Raw genomic sequence first — 21,522 nt, 5'->3', positions numbered from 1 at the left:
GAAGTCACAACCCTTTGAAAAAGTCACAACTTATTGAAAAAGCCACAACTCTTTGGAAAATTCACAACTCATCGAAAAATCACAACCCTTTGAAAAAAGTTCACAACTTATCGAAAAGTCACAACTCATCGAAAAAGTCACAACCTAAGTTAGGGATATTATAGTAATTCAACATTCAAGTTAGGAGTTCATGCTTTTAAGGTAATATAGATATAGAATATAGATAGATATAGTAATCAATATATCCATGTATCTGATATGAAAAAATGAAAATCAATTACCTTTATGTGCCATCTCATTAAGCATAAATACCGAAGAGAGGAAGAGGAAGAGAGCGAGAGGAAGAGGGGTAGAGCGACGAGGGGAGAGTGAGCGAGAGAAAGAGGGATAGAGCGAGGGAGAGAATGAGTGAGAAAAAGGGAGAGAGCGAGGGAGGGGGATCCAAAAGAGGAGAGAGAGTAAGGTCGAAAGGGGAGAAAACGAGCGAGAAAAAGAGTGATAGAGTGAAGGGGGGAAAGCTAAAAATTATTTTTTAGAAAACTACAGATCCCACAAAAATCAAGTCACTCCTTCATATTTATTATTTTGAGATACACCAAAAATATTATCATGAATTTTTTCGGCAATTGAATTTAGCACTGCAAAATCTTTTAATTAGACAATTTTTAAAAAATTCTTTTTCATGTGATTTAATATTTAAAAAAATTATCAATTGAAATATGTTTCTTCTCAATTGAATTTGCTAGAAGCGGTGTTTCTTGGCAACTTCCACTTCTAATGATGGAGAATGAAACTTGAATGCGAGACATAATCAGAATTTTAATTACTTCAATATCACATTTCCCCAAAAATTATTGATCTAAATACAATTTGGCTTTGAAAAATGTCAAGATTATTAAGCTCCACCTTATTTTCGTTGGTAAATGAGAAAAAGAGCAGATCATATATCCTCAAACCTTCCTAACATATTTTGTTTAAGTAATGGTGTCCAGGATTTTAATATGTTTATAGAATTTAATGAATTAACAGGTTTTTAACAAAGGTGGTATGTATTATAATCCTAAAGAAAAGAAGATCATTGTGACTACCAATGCCAAATTTCTGGAAAAGGATTCTTTTAACGAACCATTTTCCTAGAAGTAAACTAATTTTATAAGAATTAAGTAAAGAGATAAAAAATCAGTCTACTGAAAATAATGAAAACCAAATTCAAACCCCATATGATAGAGTTAACATACCATTGCATTATAGTAGTGGGAGATATGTTAATAGACGTAGAATTCCACAAGTACAAGTTACTGAAAATTCAATACATCAAGGTAGTGGGAGTAAAACTGAGCAGATTGCATTAGAGGAAGAAGTTGTTGATATCTATAATTGCAATGAAATCACAAATGGAGTCCATGTACTCTAATAAAGTCTGAAATCTTGTAGAGTCACCTGTAGATGGAGTCAAACCCATTTGATGCAAGTGGATATATAAGAAAAAGAGAGGAGTAGACGGAAAAGTGCAAACTTACAAAGCTAGACTTGTTGCAAAAGGGTTTACTCAGAAAGAAGGGATCTATTATGAGGAAACCTTTTCACCCGTAGTCATACTTAAGTCTATTAGAATTCTCTTATTCATTGCTTCTCATTATGATTATGCAATTTGGTAAATGGACGTCAAGATAGCTTTCGTTAATGGAAATCTTGATGAGAGCATATTTATGCGACAACCAGGCGGTTTCATAGAAAAAGGCAAAGAACACATGTTGTGCAATCTTAAAAGATCCATTTATGGATTAACGCAAGCTTATTGGGCAAGAAATACTTATTTTGACTATGCAATCAAGACTTTTGGTTTTGAGCAATGTCTTGATGAGTCTTGTGTGTACAAAAAGTGGAATGGGGACAAAGTGATGTTTTTTGTATTATATGTAGATGATATCTTGCTCATAGGAAATAATAATGTGGGCTTGATGAATTCAGTTAACGAATGGTTGTCCATTAATTTTGACATGAAGAATTTGGGAGAAGTTGTTCACATCCTTGGGATCAAGGTTTTACATAATAGCTAGAAAATAATGTCATCTCAAGCTCTTTATATTGATACAATTTTTACCAAATTTAGCATGCATGATTCCAAGAAAGGATTTCTTCCTTTCAGACATGAAATTTCTCTATCTAAGGATCAATGTCCTAAGACATATGAGGAAATAGAAATCATGAAGACAGTTTCTTATGTGTCAGGGAAGCCTTATGTATAAGATATTGTGCACTAGACTTGATATTTGTTTTGTCATAAGCATGATTAGCAGATATCAATCTAATCATGAATAAGAACACTGAACAACAATTAAGTATATAATTAAGTACCTGAAAAGGACTAGAAATTACATGCTAGTCTATCATTCGGATGAGTTGGTACCCATAGGTAGAGCTGTCAAAATGAGTTGGCCAAACCCAACCAAACTCTAACGGGCTAGAGAGTTAAATGGATTAGGACGGGCTAACCTTAATTAAAGGGCCTATAAAGTAACAACACAACCCAGTCCTAAGCGAGCCACAAATTAGGACGGGTTGACCCTTCAACCAAAAAATGGACAACATTGGCCTCTTAGAAAGAGTATCGAACATTGATGTCTGATAAACACGACATCAATACATACAGAAATTCATCCATGAATTACACATACTTCAGTGAATACTTACAAAACAAAAACATAATAGCCAAGATACAACATTCATAAGATTCATCCAAGCAAAAAACATTGCATGATCACTATTTTCATTAACAAGACAATAAAAGGAGAAGTGAAAAATTAGGCGTAAAAACAAAAGTAGAAGAGGTCAAAGATTCATAGTTATAATGGAGTAATGGGCTTAGGATAATAAGTAAATTTAGTGGGCTAATGACCCTAAAATGTAAAAGATATGCAAAGAAGTTAGACTTGATTTTATATTGATATTTTAACAAATAAAACACAACTTAACATATATATAATAAATACTTTTAAAATTCACAGCCCACGGGCTGGCCACTGAGGCTTGCGGGTTGGACCTACGATGCTAGCGGGCCAAATGAGGTTGGGCTAAAGTCTCGTTCCTAAATGGGCTGAAAAAATAAGCCCAACCCCACTTAATTCAACGGTTGAGTTGGGCCGGCCTAGCGAGCCAAGCCCATTTTGACAACTCTACCCATAGGGTACACAGACTCAAATTTTCAGTTTGATATGAACTCTAGAAAATTGGCCTCAGGAAATGTGTTTACTATGGGAGATGAAGCAATTGTTTGGAGAAGCATCAAGCAAACATGTGTTGTTGATTCTACCATGGAAGCCAAATATGTAGCAACCTCTGAGGCAATGTGGCTTAGAAACTTTCTGAAAGACTTGGCGGTTGTTCCTGCGATAGAAGGGTCACTCACAATGTTTTGTGATAATAGTGGTGAGGTTGCAAATTCAAAGGAACATAAAGCAATAAGAAGGAAAAACATATTGAGCGTAAATACCATTTGATTCGAGACATAGTACATAAAGGAGATGTGATGGTTGCGAAGATTGCATCAGAAAACAATCTGGCAGACCCTTTCACAAAAGCTTTACTGCAAAAGTCTTTTAATGGACATGTTGAGGGAATGGGTGTTAGAGTTGTAGGTGCATCGTTATGAGTCTAAGTGAGAGATTGTAAGGATATATTATTAACCATATATTTTGATTTAGTATTATTTATTAAACAATTGTTTATTTATTTATTCAATTCAATAAAGTGTTACATTAAATAGATTAATTTGTCATATATGTGTCCTCAACTTATATAGTAGATGATTTGTGTATAGAGTTTAAGCTTATACACAGAAGATTAAATCATCGTTTCTCATAAATTAAAAGTTATAATTCACAATCACGGATGGAAATTTGGACAAACCATTAGAAAGAGTGTAGCACGAGATTAAATATAATTTATCTTGATTATGAGAATGGTATAGATCTAACTTCTCGTGCTAGTGCATTTTGTGTGTATTCAACGGGACCAAGTAGAGATAGATGTTTTAGACTGATTGATAAAAATATATTTTCTAAACTATTAAATGTACTTATATTCTTAATCTTGTTATAACTATGATCTGTATATATTAATTGTCGTTTTGATTTATTAAAATGTGAGATCCTGAGATGGATCAATATGTCTGATAGATTGGATGATAATAATATATATTGGTGAAATAATTAGTTAATTGATGGAATCCATGTCTCAATATAGAGATTGATGATATATCTTTTTATGAGAAGCTTATAAGTTTTCATGTATAAACTCGGTCAGTAGATTTATGAATCTGACACATGATATAAGTTAAGTATTGCTCTAAAGGAAATTAGTCATTGAATTAAATTTGTCAGTAATCTAAATTTATTGATTAATATCTGTAATCTTAACATGATGAACTTCATAAGAGTTTAATGGAAAATTTCGAAATATAAATAGAGGAGTGCAATTGCGAATGTTTAATGGAATTGTAATTTATTATGGTAAGAATAATTCAAATTAATTATTTATTTATTTGAAATTATTCCATAATAAGAAGTCTCAGTAATTAATTTTGTGGTCCCTACCATGCCATATTTAACTAAAACTCATAATTCTATTTTCTAAAAAAAGAAGAAAAAAGCAGTGTGTATTTTTTCTCTTCTAGAAAGAAAAAAAACATGTAGTTTTTCTTTTCTTGAAGAAAAAAGATTTATTCTTTCTTCTCCTTTTTGAATTGGAAAGAAATCTATGTAAGTAGGATTCTTCTAACCTAGAAAGTGATTCAATTTTCTATACATACTTGCGCACCCAAGTATTGAGAGAGTTCAATTGTTTATTTGGGATCACTGTAAAAGACCGTAGAGTTGGAGTTTGAGTTGCTTTAAGATATTTGCAGAAGGTAATTCTTGAATTAATTTTCAGCATATTTTATATATGATACGTATTTGTGGTTGTTAGTTGTATTCATGTAAGATATATGATTATGAAATGCTTCCGTTAGGTATGTTTTCTAACATATTGGTGTTTGTTATGGTCATAATATTTGATTATGCTGATGAATGGTAGCGATCGTGGTATGAATTAGCAAGCACTACAAAAAAAAGTAACATTTGTGAGGTTTAATTGTGGAGTTATTATAACCTTCGCAAAATTATATTTATCGTGGGGGTTATTTTAACCCCTCTAATTTTTTCACTAGATTGCGGGGATACTAACCCCTGTTATTTGATTAAAATAGTTGGCCAGAAACATTCTCTCATTTACTTAGTCCTTTAGACTTTTTTTTTTTTTTGGCAAATACATCTTTCTTTTTAAGTTATTATGAAATAGAGACATGAAAACCTTACAGCTCTTAATTTCGTTTCCCCAAAAAATATCGCGGAACTTTCGGGACTCTTTTTCTCATTCTCTCACAGCTGCTCACTCTTCTCTCACTCTAGTTCAGAATTCATACGTGATGATTTGTGTTCTAAGCAGAAAATCGTTGGTTGATTCCTAAGTTTTTCAAGTTTGGTTCAGTAGATGAGAACAATCGCTGGTTGAAGAAGCTGAATTTTTTCAAGTTTGGTTCTAAGCTGATTTTTATTTTTGCTGGTGCAGAAAATCGCCAAATCTACGGATTTGAGGTGTTCTTCTTCCTCATTCTTTGCTTTTGCTTTTGCTTTTCAAATTCTAATTTACTTTTGCTTTCATGTTGCATGTGGTTTTAAATTTATTTTTTTCTTTACTGATTCTTTGCCCTAGCCATATGATACTGAAATTAACAAAAAAATATTGCTTGTTTAGTCGTTTCGTTCCCAAATAATGGAGGAAAAAGGAAAAAGTATGACGTTTTAGTCATATCTTGTTCGAGATTGGTTGGTGAGTCCATAAACTTGGAGGTAGTCATATAAGTCATCTTCATTCTAGTGTATTTGTGGATTCAAATTTTTCATGTTCCATCTCTATTTAGAATTCATGAATAGTTTTGCCATAAAATGAGTTGCCCTGATTTCACTCTAATAACAGTGTGATCTCATGTATTCCATAAATTTTATTCTAGTTTAATTTATGATTTTATGAAAATTCAAATTGATGAATAAAATCAATTCTTAACTGAAAATTTCGTTGATGATTCGATCCGGGGGGAGGGGGTGGGAAGGCTCGGACATCTTTTGAACCTAGAAACACAATTATGGTTGCCAAACTATGACAGTTTTGAGGAGAGAATCCGGAGGCTTGGATAGTTCAAGCTGTGCATTATTTCGATTTCTATAAAATTGAGGAAGATCAAAAGCTTATTGTGGTGTTGCTCTACCTTGATGGTGAAGCATTACAATGGTACCTGTGGTTATTTAGGAATAATCAGTTAAGTGATTGGCTGCATTTTGCTGATAAGATGAGAATTCGATTTAAACAGAAATGATATGAGTCTGTGGCAGGTAGATGCGCGCCAATCTTGAACAGGTAAGCTACGTGACTGAGTACCAAAATCGTTGTGAGGATATTTTGTCGAGCTTCGGTGAGTCAGATGTACTCTTCCCAGGCCACACATATGGTCATCCACGATGGAGCAACATAACCAACTCTCAATATCATGACCAATCAGAATGCAAAAGCAATACAAATGTGTGTAAGGTGTGTGATTAGTTGTCTGATAGGTACAAAGATTCATATCCTCTCTCAGTCTCGCTACATTCGGCAACCTTAGTGAACTTTCCATTCCAGAGGGGTATGTCGAGCCAAGTACACGATGTGCTATTATATTTGTATCTTTTACAATATTAGTAATGTAACAATTTTCTGCAACAGGTAAAATAAATGTATATTTGCAACAATCAATGGAGTAGTAGTCAACGCTTATTTATAGAATGAATGTTGTTTTTGCTACTGTGAGATTTTTATTTTTTCTTACTATTTGGACTGCCTGTGAAGCTACTAACTTAGTTCATTGATACTCAAAGAGGTAATACATTGTTAATGGTGAATAAATTCACCTGCAATCATTTAGGAAAATAGAAATATGACTCATTTCATATTTTGATCCAAATTCTCTTGACCAAAGATCATAGTTTCATCTACTTTTATTGTTAGCAGATACGCCGAAGCCGAAGCCGAAGCGTTACAATAACTCACGCAACTCATTTTACTCATCATCTAGTTCACATGGTTTGGCACATTCTTCATCAACAACTGAATCATTTGACGTCATCAACTCCGCGATCTGCGTTGACATCGGTGTATTGACAGTTGATTTCGCTGCTAAAGAATGAAAGTGATACTGTGTACCAACTCAAGGTCAGTTTATAGAAAATTTGGTACATATTGGTTAAAATATTTGCTTGTGTAGTTTTCTTTACTTAGTGTAGAATATTTGTTTCTTGTATAGTCGCCATTTGGTTTTCGTATGTGTTTTACAGGCAGATGCGGCTAGCTGCTTAAACTTTGTTTGTTTAGGTAAAATTTGGTTAATACAAGTATTGTCAAGGTAATTTACTCTTTTTTTAGCATTGCTATTTGATAGGATTAACATGTTCTGCCAGACTCACTGCTTTAGTCACTCGTGGTGGTTTCTCTGTCCCTCGTCGGGCGGCAAAAGATTGCTCTCCTCCCTTGATAAAGCTTTCTACTGTGTATTTTCAGCACCAAGTTTCATTTATTGCTGTTAACTGCATGTCAAATTTAGAAAGAGGTGGGAGGGGGTAATAGTGCTCAATTCTTTGATTGTATTGGTTTTTCTTGTACAGTGAGAAGGGACCCAGTAAGCTTGAACTATTTTTGCTGACATGGTGAAAAAGCAGTGAAATGCTCCCATAAACGAGTTTGAGATCTCCCATGATAGTTCTTCCAAAACTTGGCATGTTCAAGGATTAGGCCTGCAACGTTTCGTCCAAATGACTAACTGGAGGTATGGATCTCTCTGTTCTCTGATCCTGTCTTCTTTTACATTCTTGTGTATTGCCTTTTATCAAGTGTCTTTTCCTTGTATTTCTCTTTGGGTTAGCATTCCTATGGAAACACGTTTTGGTTGTAGCTGGCCCTGATGTTAATTGCATTTTCTTGTATCATAGCTGAGACTACTCGACTAGTCAATTGTGTCTTTTCCCGTGCATCTAGAGTGCATAATTGCGTCTTTTCCCGTAATTTGCATTGAACTTATTTGTTGATAGCTTCTTATTCTTTCACTTAAGTTCGTCTATTCAAAGCTTACCAGTACTATTTTTAGCTGTGTAGCATGTCATAGTAAAAAGCTCTTTGACATCTTCAGTGATATGTTGTCGTAGTTGAGTGAAAAGGAATTCTTGCGATACTCTCTCTTCAGCAGCATAATTTTCAGTTTTTGCTATATGTGTGCAAGTGTCAGGGATAATATGACTGAGTTTTGCATCATTGTTTGCCTGATGGAGTTGGTGTGGCATGATTATGATAGTTCAGGCTCTATAAGTAGGAGGAACTGGTCTTCAGAACCAAGTCGATAAGTTCATGGTTGGTCTTAAGAATATGCTGCTAATCAAGAAATCGTACAAAAGACTAAACATCCTTATTGGTGGCGCATTTCCCAGCTCTTAAACTAGAGCTGCTGAAAATCTGATTATATTATACATCTGCACTACCAAAAAGACACATGTAAGTACTATAATTTTGTTCAAGATATTGCTTAAAAAATCGTTTCCTTTGTGCTAATGTGAATTATAAATTTGGGATTGTTATAAACTTATACTTGCTTTTTGCCTAGATTCGTGCTCTCAAGTTTCAAATAATATAATCACGCCTCCAATTTAGCAGAGCATTTTCGATCAAAATACCTTACAGAGCTGCAAGAGGAATAGAGCTGGAAGATATGGTACGATCTCCCAACATCTTTGGCTCATGCCATATTAATGCAGCTTTCTGCTTTCTGGTGCAATGATGTGTATCACTATCCCCAGTAGTTAATTTATGACAGTGACAGTGGAGTTATGTGATATTTTATTTTTATACATTTAGAAACATGGTTATGGTCAGTGTTCCTAGTATACCTTTCTTCTTCGGATTAAGTTTTGTATTTTTTTTGCAATTGACTCTTTCATCTTCACCATCTTTTAATTTTGTGTAAACTCCTATGCGTGTGCTTTAAATTGCATGTAGGTTTTATTTTATTTTTGTTGTTTTAGATCATTGCTTGGCTGAACTTGAGTTCTGCAGCAGGGGAAACAGAGTTGAGTTCAACAAATAGAGTACTTTGGTAATCAACTGTGTTGTGAAACTCCACCATTCAATATTGTTACTAGTTTGAAGTTTAACACAAAGTTAGAAAAATAGATTTTCGCATTTGGTTGTTTCACCAGAAATGGAAACATGCTGTTTCTGCCTGACATTCTTGTTGACATAATTCAGCTATTATATACATGGAGTGGGCAAAATTCTTTTATAGGATACATACACTACTATTGGACTAGAGAATGTAAACCTTGGAGAACTTTAGTTTCTTAAAGATGGAAATATTTGTGAATATTTTTTGACGAAACTGATTAGATTAGTGGAACATGATTTTATCCTTTCCATGATCATATTCTTATATACTATTGATCTGAGAAGAGGAACAGGTCACCATCAGTACTAACATAGGTTGGTTAGCTGTATGTATTTGTTAGCTTCTAACTTCATTTCTAAAAATACATATCGTTAGTTTGACAATCATACCTCGATGGAATTCAGGGAATCTGTGTAGGGGTAAGACAAGTTGATGTAACCATCAATGGTATTGGTGAAAGAGCTGGAAATGCTTCTCTAGAAGAGGTAGGAGAGAATAACTTCTAATTATAAGGACAAGTTATATTATTATTTCTACTTATAAATTTGTACTACTATACATATATAGATAGTAATGGCCATAAAACGTCGTGGAGAGGAAGTACTAGGTGGTCAAGAAATGCTAATTAACCCGAGTTTACTACTGCTAGATGAGCCTACTTCTGGTTTGGATTCTAGTATTCTAACTACTGTGAAGCGCCTAGCTGACGGTGGCAGAACTGTGATCACTACAATCCAACAACCATCCAGCAGATAAGGTAGTCTTGCTTTCTGAAGGCCGCCTATCTACTATGGTCCTGCATCAACTGCCCTCCACTACTTCTCCTCTGTTGGTTTTTCCACATCCATCACTATCAATCCTGCTGATCTCTTGCTTGATCTTGCCAATGGTAATTCAAACCTTCTAACATAAATATCATTCCTAGCAAATCTATTTACTTATAACACATACGAAATCTTAGCTTCTCTGACTTTATGAGGTCTAACCTTCGCCACGACATTAGTGGCTTAGCTCTCATCTCTGCTTATGACAAGAACATTTCTACAAGGCTGAAAACTGAGCTATGCAGTTCAGATACCAATAACTACAGCTATGCAAAGGATGTTTCAACAAGTAAGTTTCCAATTAACTGTGAAGAAAGGGATGATTTTAATTGACTATCAAATTGTTCTCTACCTCAAATTAGTGACCTATTCCAGCTCTATCGTGCTCTACTCATGCAGGAAATGGTGTGAAGTCAGAGCACTGGTGCACAAGTTGGGGCTATCAATTTAAGGTACTGCTACTAAGGGGGTTGAAGGAACGAAGATACGAAACCTTCAACAAGCTTAGAATCTTCCAAGTTGTTAGTGTAGCATTTCTTGCTGGATTGTTATGGTGGCACAAACTTCTTATTAAGGTGTAAAACATTATTTATCCAGGTTCTTCAACTCAAAGAAGCAATCCAAAAATACCAAGTTTTTGCTGAGAGTAGTTCAAGGATTTCTCCTGAAGAGTTTCAAAGAAACTCCAACAAGTAAGTTGTTTGTCCAGCTGTTTTACGTTCACATCAACTAGTACAGTTCATGACATGCTAATTCCATATCGAATATATACGTCTAATTGTTAATAATTTTCTCATCTTCTGTACAATGTGACTATACAAGCGAAACGTATACACTAAAGTGGAGGCATTTGTACTAGAACAAGTTGACAACACCAAGTGAGAGTAATGTGCTGAAATCTGTGTTGCTTTTCAGAAAAAAGATTCATATAAAAAATTGCTACTAAGTGATTGATATTTGTGTTGCTTTGCATTATATATTAATGTCCCTTTTGTTAATATTATAATGTAGACATTAAGCATGTCTTATATGAAGTCAACTCAAGGAAAGCTCCGTTACATAAACTTAAATGTAAGTGAGAGAAATGTGCTAAAATTATTGGAATAATTTCATAGACCTCTCCTATTGTCAATTTTCTATATTCTCTTCTATCCCTTCCTGCTACCGAAAGAAAATGCATAAGTTCACCATTTATCAAGTTTTCGTTGTCTTGTTGATTTTAAATAGATTCTTACTGATGTATGGTAGCTCGCAATGATCTATCTGCAAGAAAACCTTTTGCTGCTTTTCTTGCTAAGTCTGTCCTTAACTAGTTCCACATGTTGAGTGCTGTAGTGTGGCTGACAGTCATGTTTAATGAGCTGTTGTGGTGGCGAATAGGTTCCTTTGGTGCTATAACAAGGAATCTAAATGTTGTTCCTAAGTGTGCTTGAAAATTGCAGTAGTTGGACCATTGGATGGATGAATTTTTCTAGTTACTAGTAACTAGAAAAAATGCAGATAATGTTTTCATGCCCAAAATCATAAAGATTATAATGTTTAGTGTTACACATGTTTAATTTGCTATCGATAATGCCCAAAATCATTTTTTTTACATATATATTCTACTTTCATTTTATTTATCCAATTTGTGTTTGTGTGTGTGTTTTACAGATGCATACATGGAGGACTATGGATTCAAGTACTCAGAAGAGAAGCTCGATGGCATAGGATTGTGATTTTCTGAACTATACAATGCATCAATTTTTTTCTGTTTTTATGTTCTTTTGGTTTAAAGAAAACATCTTCCTGATTTAGTTAATTCTTTATACCTTTTATTCCATGAAATATTTTATTAATTTAATTATAAATGTGTTGGTTTAATTACTACAAAATTAGCTGTTGCAGCTTAGTTTTATATAAACTACAATGCAAAATTGAATATTAAAATTTCAGCGGAGGTTATAACCCCACAAAATCTACAAAAAATTAATTGTTGAGGTTATAAACTCCACAAAATGAAATAAAATTATTTGGCCAAGAAAAGATTATGGAGTTTAAAACCCCCGCTATTTATAATTTTAACTCCCAATAATTGACTCTTTGTAGTGAAGGTAATAAAATTAACAATATTTAATAACAATGGTTAAGAAATTAAATGATAATAATACATTTTGTTTTTACAAAATTCCTAAGGATGTTGTGCATACAATTCCAACAACATTATTGTTTGCAGTAAAAGGATTTCATGGCTTGGATTGAAAAAGGTTTTTGAAGCTTCAAATGGCAGATGGTTACATTCATTGCTTCCGCTGCCTTTGCATTGCCATCCAAATTCCAATTCTTATTTTATAAAAAAAGAGTTGAGTCCTCTAGAACAATCAATATAACAGAGAGACCAACCAAGAAAATAGAGCTGTTTGAAGTAGGTGAATTAATTTACATGATTAATATTCATTTAAAACCTCAAAATTAAGAGAGTAGGATATTACATAATCAAAATGAAAGTACTACAAGACCCCAACTATTAATTAATCCGATTGAGACAACAAAGAGAGAGAGAGAGAGAAAACATGGTAATTTGGCGAAAAGCTTTAGCGAGAAAGTCCAAGTTATAATTTGTCATCCTCAGATTCTGTTGTTGTGATTTTAAAGGATGAACAATTTCTCAAGATCAATGGGCTCCTCTCTTGCTCGAGCTAGATGAAATAACATCTTTTACAGCCCTTAAACCAACATTGGACGAAGATTCTGAATCACTAGAGTCTGTAGCAATAATAACAACATCATCATCATCGTCGTCGTCATCATATATTTCCTGGATAAAAGGTCTTTTTGTGACGGACTCACAAGTTCCTGGACTGAACTTTCTCTTAGAACTCTCCACATTCTTTTTACCCATTTTTGGCTTCTCAACTCCCCCAAAACATGTGTTTTTTTCTTCCAACTTGACTGTTTTCTTTCCACAACTCACAGTAGAAGACTGAGTACTAGTGTTAGCATTTTGAGTCGACTTGTTCCTCTTCTCAATAAATTCGACACAATACTTTAAAAATTGTTGTCTAGTCCTCATCCTTGGAATAGAGGACCCATCGCCTGAATCCATCTTTCCACAATTTATTACTGCACCTAAGTCAAAATATTCTTCATACAGAGGAATGTGTATACATATACAATAATATAGAAAGAGAGAGAAACAAAAGTATAAGTACTGTAACCGGAACAACAAAGGGCTTATTATGTTCTCTTGTTTATTGTTTTACAACTATAAATAATAATGGGGGTAAATTTATTACTCCACTAAAAAAATAAAAATCCTATAGTAATAATAATGGTAGGTTACTCAGTTTTGGTAGGCTATTCACTTTTTATACGAAAGGTTTTGGGAAAGTAAACTACAGCTGGGTGGAAGACGGAAGGTTAGTTGTGAGTTGGTTCACCTCCGTTGGTTGATTGGTTGGTCATTTATTATGCATTTATGCTAAATTCATATCGACTCTATTTTTAATTATTTATTTACTTTTGAATTGACATATATATTAAAAAAATAATTATTAACATAGTAAATTCATCAATTTATCCCAATTAATTATGAAGGAAATGAATTAAAAATTTGAGCTTTCCAAAAAGTTTCAAAATTAATTAATGAGGGTATAGTATGTATAAAAAATTATTATTTCTTAATTTGTCAAAATAAACAAATAAAAAGAGACAAGTAATTAGAAACAGATGAAATATTATTTTATTAAAATAATTGTTATTGATTTTTGATTAGCAATTTTTAACGATTCAATTTTCTATTTAACAGATAAAACAAATTTTGAAGGGATCCAAACACCACACCATAGTTATGATAAAAGAATGTGTTTAGATACAAGTTACAACTTGGCCTTTCTCTCAATCTTTTCCGATTTAGACAAGAAATAACACTCTTCCATTTCCTGTATTCTCAGACATCGGGACCCTAAACCCTTACATCAGCTGACGATGGCCACTACAGTGAGCTCCGCCTGTGGTCTACTGCATATGCAGATATTGAATTAGTTAAACAGTATCATTAACCTTTTTTTGTTTTGTTAAAAAAGTATTCATTAGGCGAAATTAATTAAATGGTATATAATGTAATTATTTAGATGAATATGAATATAAGGAGTATATGTTTGTAATTATATATAAAAAATAAAATAATAAATATATATATATATATACTAGAAAAGGAGAAGCTCGTGCTTTACACAGATCCAACATCATTATTTGAAATTCCTAATGTTTATTTGTGGTACTTTTACTTTTTAAAATCAATGATATTTGTTTTTTTTTCTAATAATAATAAAAATAATAGGTCATTTATAGATAAAAAGATGGGCAATTAAATAAACATATTTCAGCTCTGACTAATACTCCATGGTGGCTATCTCAAAATGGTTCTACTTCAATGTTCTTTTTGATTAAATTTAGATTTTACAAAGGTGCTAGTGAACCGGGTTATCCTCTAGAGGGGTCGGGGCAGATCGGGGCATTGGGTTAAAAATAGGGAATAGCGTTTTTAATTTTTGTTTTGGGTAAATTGGGTCAATTTTGGGGATTCCTTCAAATGAGGGGTAATTTTGGTGAAATTAGTAACGGAAGGGGTAAAATTAACTTTATTTAAACGGCGAGGGTAAAGTCAAACTATAAACCAAAATTGAGGGGTATTTTTGACCCGTTTCCCTAATAAAAGTGAAAAAACGGGTGGTTTTTTCTCTTAGGGCATGTCCAACCCTACACTCTATTTTACTCTCAAAATATAGAGTTCTCTATTTTTTCAGACAATCAACTCCAACTCAATTCTCTATTTCCTCTCTAAAAAAGAATCTTTTTCTCTCTCCTCAATATTATGTTATTATTTCTATTTCTATTTCATATTCTTATTTCATAATATAAATCCGTTCTTTATTTTTTCAAAATAATCACTCTATATAATTTTCATGTAATATAATTTTTTTTTTAAATTTCTTTATTTAATATAAATTATATTTTATTGTAAATTTTAAAGAACAATTACGAAAATTTGAAAAAAGAAATCAACAAGCACAACCGCAATCACAAACACAACAATTCTCTAGATCATAAACTATGTTTTTTTCGAATATTGTTAAATCTGAAAACAACCTACCTGATTACTAAATTATTGTTGTGATTTTAAAAATCATTATGTTATATATTGTATTGTTATCTTGTATTTAAATTATTATGTGATGTATTGTATTTTTAAATTAAAATTTTCATTTTATCATTTAAATTTTGTGCATTCTTCATAGTGAAAATCAATAGTAATATCAAATTATCTCTTAAAGTGATGAAAATTGAAAAAAAAATATATTTAAAATGTTATTAATTTGAGATGAAAGTAGTATAATAATATATTTTTAAAAATATTGTAACGAATATTAGAAATTTAATTAATAGCCTTATATGAAAAACAATATGTTAGTTTCAAATAATAGAAATAATATTAAAATAATGAAAAAGTGAAAATAGAGAGGTGAATAGTAGTTCTCCAAATTTGGAGAACTACTAATCACCTCTCTATAAATAAAGAACGGAAAAGGGCCAAAAATACCCATGAACTATCAGAAAAGGTTTAAATATACCCCTCATCCATCTATTGAGCTAAAAATACCCCTCAGTCTACCTTTTTGGTCCATTATTACCGTTAAAACTAACAGTCTTTTGTTTTTAAATTATTATTTCTATTAATTATTACGTGACATCTTTCTATTGGATAAATTTTAATATCAACCCACCAAATTTTTATCCTACCCACCCGACCCATACTCACATCCCTTAACCCAAACCCAATTAAAAGTTCCATAAAAAATAAAGATTGATAGAACTCTTCTCTTCCCTCTTGAACCTAATAACCTATTTTTCTTCTTCATCATTTGTAATAAGCAATTTCAAGATCAGTTTCACCCTAAATGTTCAGATTTTCAGTGCAATACTTCATTAAAGTTGAAGGATTCAAGTTTCAATATTGATTTTTGAAGTTTTGGTTTTGGTAGAATTTAGGTGTAGTTTTGCTGCTATTTTGATCGAGTTTAGGTGTAGCTTTGTAGCTATTTTAGTTCTAATTTCATCGACTTGATATTATTCAATACTCTTACAATTTTATAGTTTGGGTGAATTTGTGATGTTTAACAATGATAAGAATAGTTAAATTTGGATTTGATTTTTCCATAAGTGTAAAGTCATTTCGTGGCACAATGAAATACAAGAATGTTCACATAGTACAACATTCAAATTAGAAAATGTCATCTTTGTTTCTTGATCTAGCTTGCATGTTTCTGCAGTCAACTACAATCAACACCATACGAACTCTTATTTGTATCAATAACACAGTAAAATTGACTAATGTTAAGTGTATTTAAGCTAAAGTAACTTCAAAAATCAAGGCTACAACTTGAATCTTCAACTTCAACGAAATATAACACTAAAAATCTGAACATTTGAGGTGAAATTGATCTTGAAATTGCTTAATACGAAAGAAGGAAGAAGAAAAATAGGTTATTAGGTTCAAGGGGGAAGAGAGGAGATGATTCAATCTTTATTTTTGATGGAACTTTTAATTGGGTTTGGGTTAAGGGATGTGGGTATGGGTCGGGTGGGTAGGATAAAATTTTGGTGGGTTGATATTAAAATTTATTCAATAGAAAGATGCCACGTAATAATTAATAAAAATAATAATTCAAAACAAAAGGCTGTTAGTTTTAAGGGTAATAATGGACCAAAAAGGTGGACTGAGGGATATTTTTAGCCCAATAGATGGATGAGGGGTATATTTAAACCTTTTTTGCTAGTTCAGGGGTATTTTTGGCCCTTTTTCGAATAAAGAATAGAGAGTTTTTTAGAGAGTGGTTGGAGACCCAATTCTCTATTTTACTCTCCAAATATAGAGAATGGAGAGTAAAATAGAGTGGGATTGGAGATGGTCTTACACCCACTTTTCTTTTCTTTTTTTCATTTAAACTGCAAATAATTTTTTTTTCTAATTTTCCTCATAGATTATTTATTTGAAACAAATATTTAATAAAAAATAATTTATTTTTATTCGACTTCCCCTATGAAACATTCGGTGTTTTCTTAATTTATTAAAGAAAGTACAAAAAAAAATTCATAAAAAGACTACCGCATTCCCCCACCAACGAAGGAATTCACAGTTTTTTTTTTGTTTTAGGTGAAAGTCCTCATTATTATTTTTATTACTAGATATGAAATGCCCATGCTATGCACGGGCCCAACATGTATGATTTTGAAAAAAACAATATAACTTTTCCCTATAGTAGTTTGATTATAATGAACAAATATTGTTGTTATACAAATAAAAGAAGAGGATACAATATTGCTCAACTATTTTATTTTTATAAATACATAAAAGTTCCAAAAGTACAAATACTACGATAAATACATCATTAAAATTTATCTCATACTCAATTGAAGATGCTCCCTGAATAGATAAAAGTTTCAGAAATACAAATACTACTATAAATACATCATTAGAATTTTTCTCATACTCAATTGGCGATGCTCCCTAACAGACGAGCACTTGTAAGAGAGTGAACAACAAATCTAAAACTATTGTAAGCTCTATTATAGAACTCCATTATTACAAAACAGACACATTATTGAAGTCATACTCAGCAGTCTACATTTATTTTCAGAAATGGCTCAGAGATTTCAGTGGTAGTTCAATGTGGTGTTTGCTTAGCCCAAACTACAAATGGATGTGTACTCATAGGAGAGTTTAGATATTTATCGCCACAAAAAAATCAAAATTATTGATTCAATTTTTCATTGGTACTACAATTAACACCTCAACTTTAAGGTCTATTCATGTAAATGTAATAATATTTTAAAACATAACAAAAAAAATTCAAAATAACTAAAAGTCAAAGAAGCTCTTCAAAATAGAAAAATAGAAGTTCCTCCATTCCCAAAACAGGAGCTTCTGAATGACTCTTGTTTTCGTATTAGCTTTTTCAGCTCTTTCTTCCAATTATTCTCTCTGGCTTATAGTCAGAGCTATGAATTTGTATCAATGTACTGCAAGATATTTCTTTACCTTAAACCTTCTCATCATATCAATAATTATTATCCTAGTAGTACAAATATACACTCAAACACATATTATATTATTCAAAGTAAACATAAAAAGCGTAACAGAGGTAAAACACTCACCTTGAAGCCTCATTCATCTTCTTTCTTCTAATTGTAGGTCGCTACACTGTAATGCCTACAAAAAATGTCATGTTTGAAGTAATCAAACACAAACTAAGTCTCTTGTTCCATGAGCTTGCTGTTACATGTCGTGAAATTAGACTTTCACCCTCCCTTTCATTCGGTAGGTAGAGAATACATTACTTTATCTTTAAATGAAGGATGTTTGGGTATATTCTAGTGTCCAGCAAATCAACAATCGCACCCTCACCATAGTTCAATGTATTTCAGAAACCTAAATTTTGGTGCAATCTAAAGAAACTTGTACAATGAGTTATCTGTACTCACAATAGCCTTTTTTTTGGTTAACTTTATGGAGCTGGCTGCTCCTTTATTTCAACCAACACAAATATATACAAACAAAGGCCTGAAAATTCCAGCCCAAAGCAAAAACATAAAACGCTAAAAAGGTTTCATCCTTGTCATTTCCATAATTCATTCCCAGCTTCCTGATTTGGTCTTCCTTTGCAGTGGAATACTCCGGTGACTCAATCTTTTCTTCCTTTTCATTCACCAATATGATCTTTTCCTTTTTAGCTGAAGCGGACATAGAAATTTCAAGATGCTCACAGTCTGGTTTATATATGATTTCCTCTTCAGTCTCAGCGCCTACTCTCCATACCTGACTTGAAGGCATCATTTTTTGCAATTGGAACTTTCTATAAGCTGACATAGCCAGGCTAGGTAGCTTAGTTTTATTCACATTAATGTATGTTTGTTCATGGTGTTCTGTACATAACATAACTGTATGTTGCTCTATTAATCCTCTTGACCCCTCTACTGATGTATTGCCTGTACTGTAATTTTCCTTGTTTTAATTTGCAGAGATGGTATTTGTGCTTTATCTGTGGTCACAATCCCCCTGCATTCCCCGGATAGTTGTTGAAATGTATGGATATGTACTGCAGTCTCTTGTTCACATGCTTCATTTGCTAATCTACCTGCTAGTCTGTTAGCCTCTCGGAACACATGTTGAATCTATGCTTGTGCTAAATTAATTATCTCCTGTATTTCCTCTGTCTGCTGCCATGAGACCTTTCATTCACTGCGTACTATGTTTTTAATACTTAGAGAATTTTTTTCTAGGACAAAATTTATGTAGTTGTTACCTTTGCAATGCCTGAGTGCTTTAAGAAATGCTATAGTTTTTGCTTCCATGTTAGTTCTATACTGTAATCCCCCTGCCTCCGCATATATAATGTCTCATTGATCATCCCTCAAACAAAATCCATATGCGCTCTCTCCAGGATTCCCTCTACTCACTCCATCTGTATTGCATTTAATTGTTCCTTGATGAGGTCTCTTCCAGCTCACTGCATAGTAGTGCAACTTAGGTTTGTATTCCCGCAGTAGCTTGACTATTTCTGTCCACTCTTTAGGTACCCTTATCCATGGGTATTTCAATTTTATCATCTCATTAATAGAGTGAATACACTGATGCTTCAGCTTCTCTAGAGTTATATCTCTTCTATGTCTTCTTGTATTTCTTCTTTTCCATAGTTCCCATAGTATAATGATTGGGATTGCCTGAAATATGATTTTCAGTTTGATATGACTAGTAACTTCCCACCATGTTGTTATCATTTGTCGCAATCCTCCTTGTTGTGGAATACCTGCACAGGAAGCAAAATGCTTCCATAGCTTTTGAGCTATGGGAGCTGTTAGAAAAAGATGTTGTGTGGTCTCCTCCTCAAAAGAGTCGCAACAGTAGCACCTTGATGCCATACTAATCCTCATTTTTTAAGAATGTCCTCTGTTGCAATTCTGCCCTTCCATATCCTCCACAATAAAAAACTCATCTTAAAAGGAATGTGTTTGCCCCACATATTACCCCTCCACGCCTCCTTCTTCTTTCCGTGTATCAGCATTTCAAAAGCCAATTTGACTGTAAATTTCCCATTCGTATTACCCATCCACCAAGGTTTATCCCCCTTCTCCAATATACGTGGCCTTATTTCTTCAGTGATATACTCCACCATTTCTTCGGACAACACTTGGCTCAGCTTCTGAACATCCCATACATCATTTGTGATGAATCTTCACATTTCTATTTCTTCCTCTCTGCCCCTTGATTATCCGTGTAGAATAAAGCTCCTTGCTTCGTCCAGTTGTCAAATAAAAAACTCACCTCACGAGATTTGATTTGCCACCAAATATTGTGTTCTACCTCTTCTCCAATAATCTCCACCATTTTTTTCCAGACATAGGAATCCCCTTTACTCATAGCCAACATCGGATGTTGTTTCTTGCAATATTTGTTCCACATGTATGTACTCCATAGTGAAGTTGAGGTTCTGAAATTCCACCATAACTTACTATATAGCGCCTTTGATACATCATTTAATGATCTCATCCCTATTCCTCCTTCCAATTTGGGGTAGCATAACTCCTCCCAAGCTATCCAATGTTTCCCTTTATCTCCTCCTGATTTACTCTTGAAAAAATCGGCAAATAGCTGCTGTAATTGATTCATCACTCTCTTCGTAGGATTCATTGCTGAGAGAAGGTACAATGACATCGATTGTAATACACGAGTAATTATAATAAATTTTCCTCCATATGACAACCATTTATTTTGCTAGAACAATAGTCTCCTTTGTATCTTCCTGAGCAACTCTTCATAATACCCATTTCTCTTTCTTCCATAAAACACCGGGCATCCTAGATATGTGAAAGAATAATTTCCTTGCCTGATCCCCATAATTCTCCTTAATCGCATCCCCACAATCAGTGGTGTATTGTCGTGTAGATAAAAGAAACTCTTATTAAGATTGATCAATTGACCCGAAATTTTCTCATACTCCTTTAGTATCCCCATCATTTTCCTAATTGAATCCTTCTAGCCTGAACAAAACAATATGGTATCATCCGCATAAGATAGATGATTTATTGGTGGACTCCGTTTAGCCTTCGAGGTCTCATGAAAACTAAAAAGTCATGTATACTCTTCTAGCCTGAGGCTAGTCTATGACACTGTTTCCAATAAAAAGTGAGTACCGATGCCAATCATGTATTTTTTTCATATGGCTCTCGTGAAAAATATAAATTTCTGAATTACTCGATTGAGAAAAATGATGACGGGCTGATATAATTTGTTAAATGGGAACTTACCATTAATAGGATTGCAATTAGGAAAATCAACAATGTCATCAATTTGGTATAAATGACAACTTACCATGA

At 33.1% G+C, this 21,522-nt stretch overlaps 1 long non-coding RNA gene across 1 annotated transcript; it reads left to right on the top strand.

Moving 5' to 3' along the window:
* The first annotated feature begins 7,102 nt into the window (after window positions 1-7,102).
* On the top strand, window positions 7,103-8,004 carry LOC125854942 (uncharacterized). Its single transcript, XR_007445433.1, has 3 exons — window positions 7,103-7,287; window positions 7,379-7,446; window positions 7,737-8,004. It is a non-coding gene; the product is annotated as an uncharacterized LOC125854942 (long non-coding RNA).
* Window positions 8,005-21,522: the final 13,518 nt, after the last annotated feature.

This window comes from Solanum stenotomum, chromosome 2 (genome assembly GCF_019186545.1).
Source record: "Solanum stenotomum isolate F172 chromosome 2, ASM1918654v1, whole genome shotgun sequence".
Lineage (NCBI taxonomy): Eukaryota > Viridiplantae > Streptophyta > Magnoliopsida > Solanales > Solanaceae > Solanum > Solanum stenotomum.
This window is presented reverse-complemented; position numbering and strand designations above follow the sequence as displayed.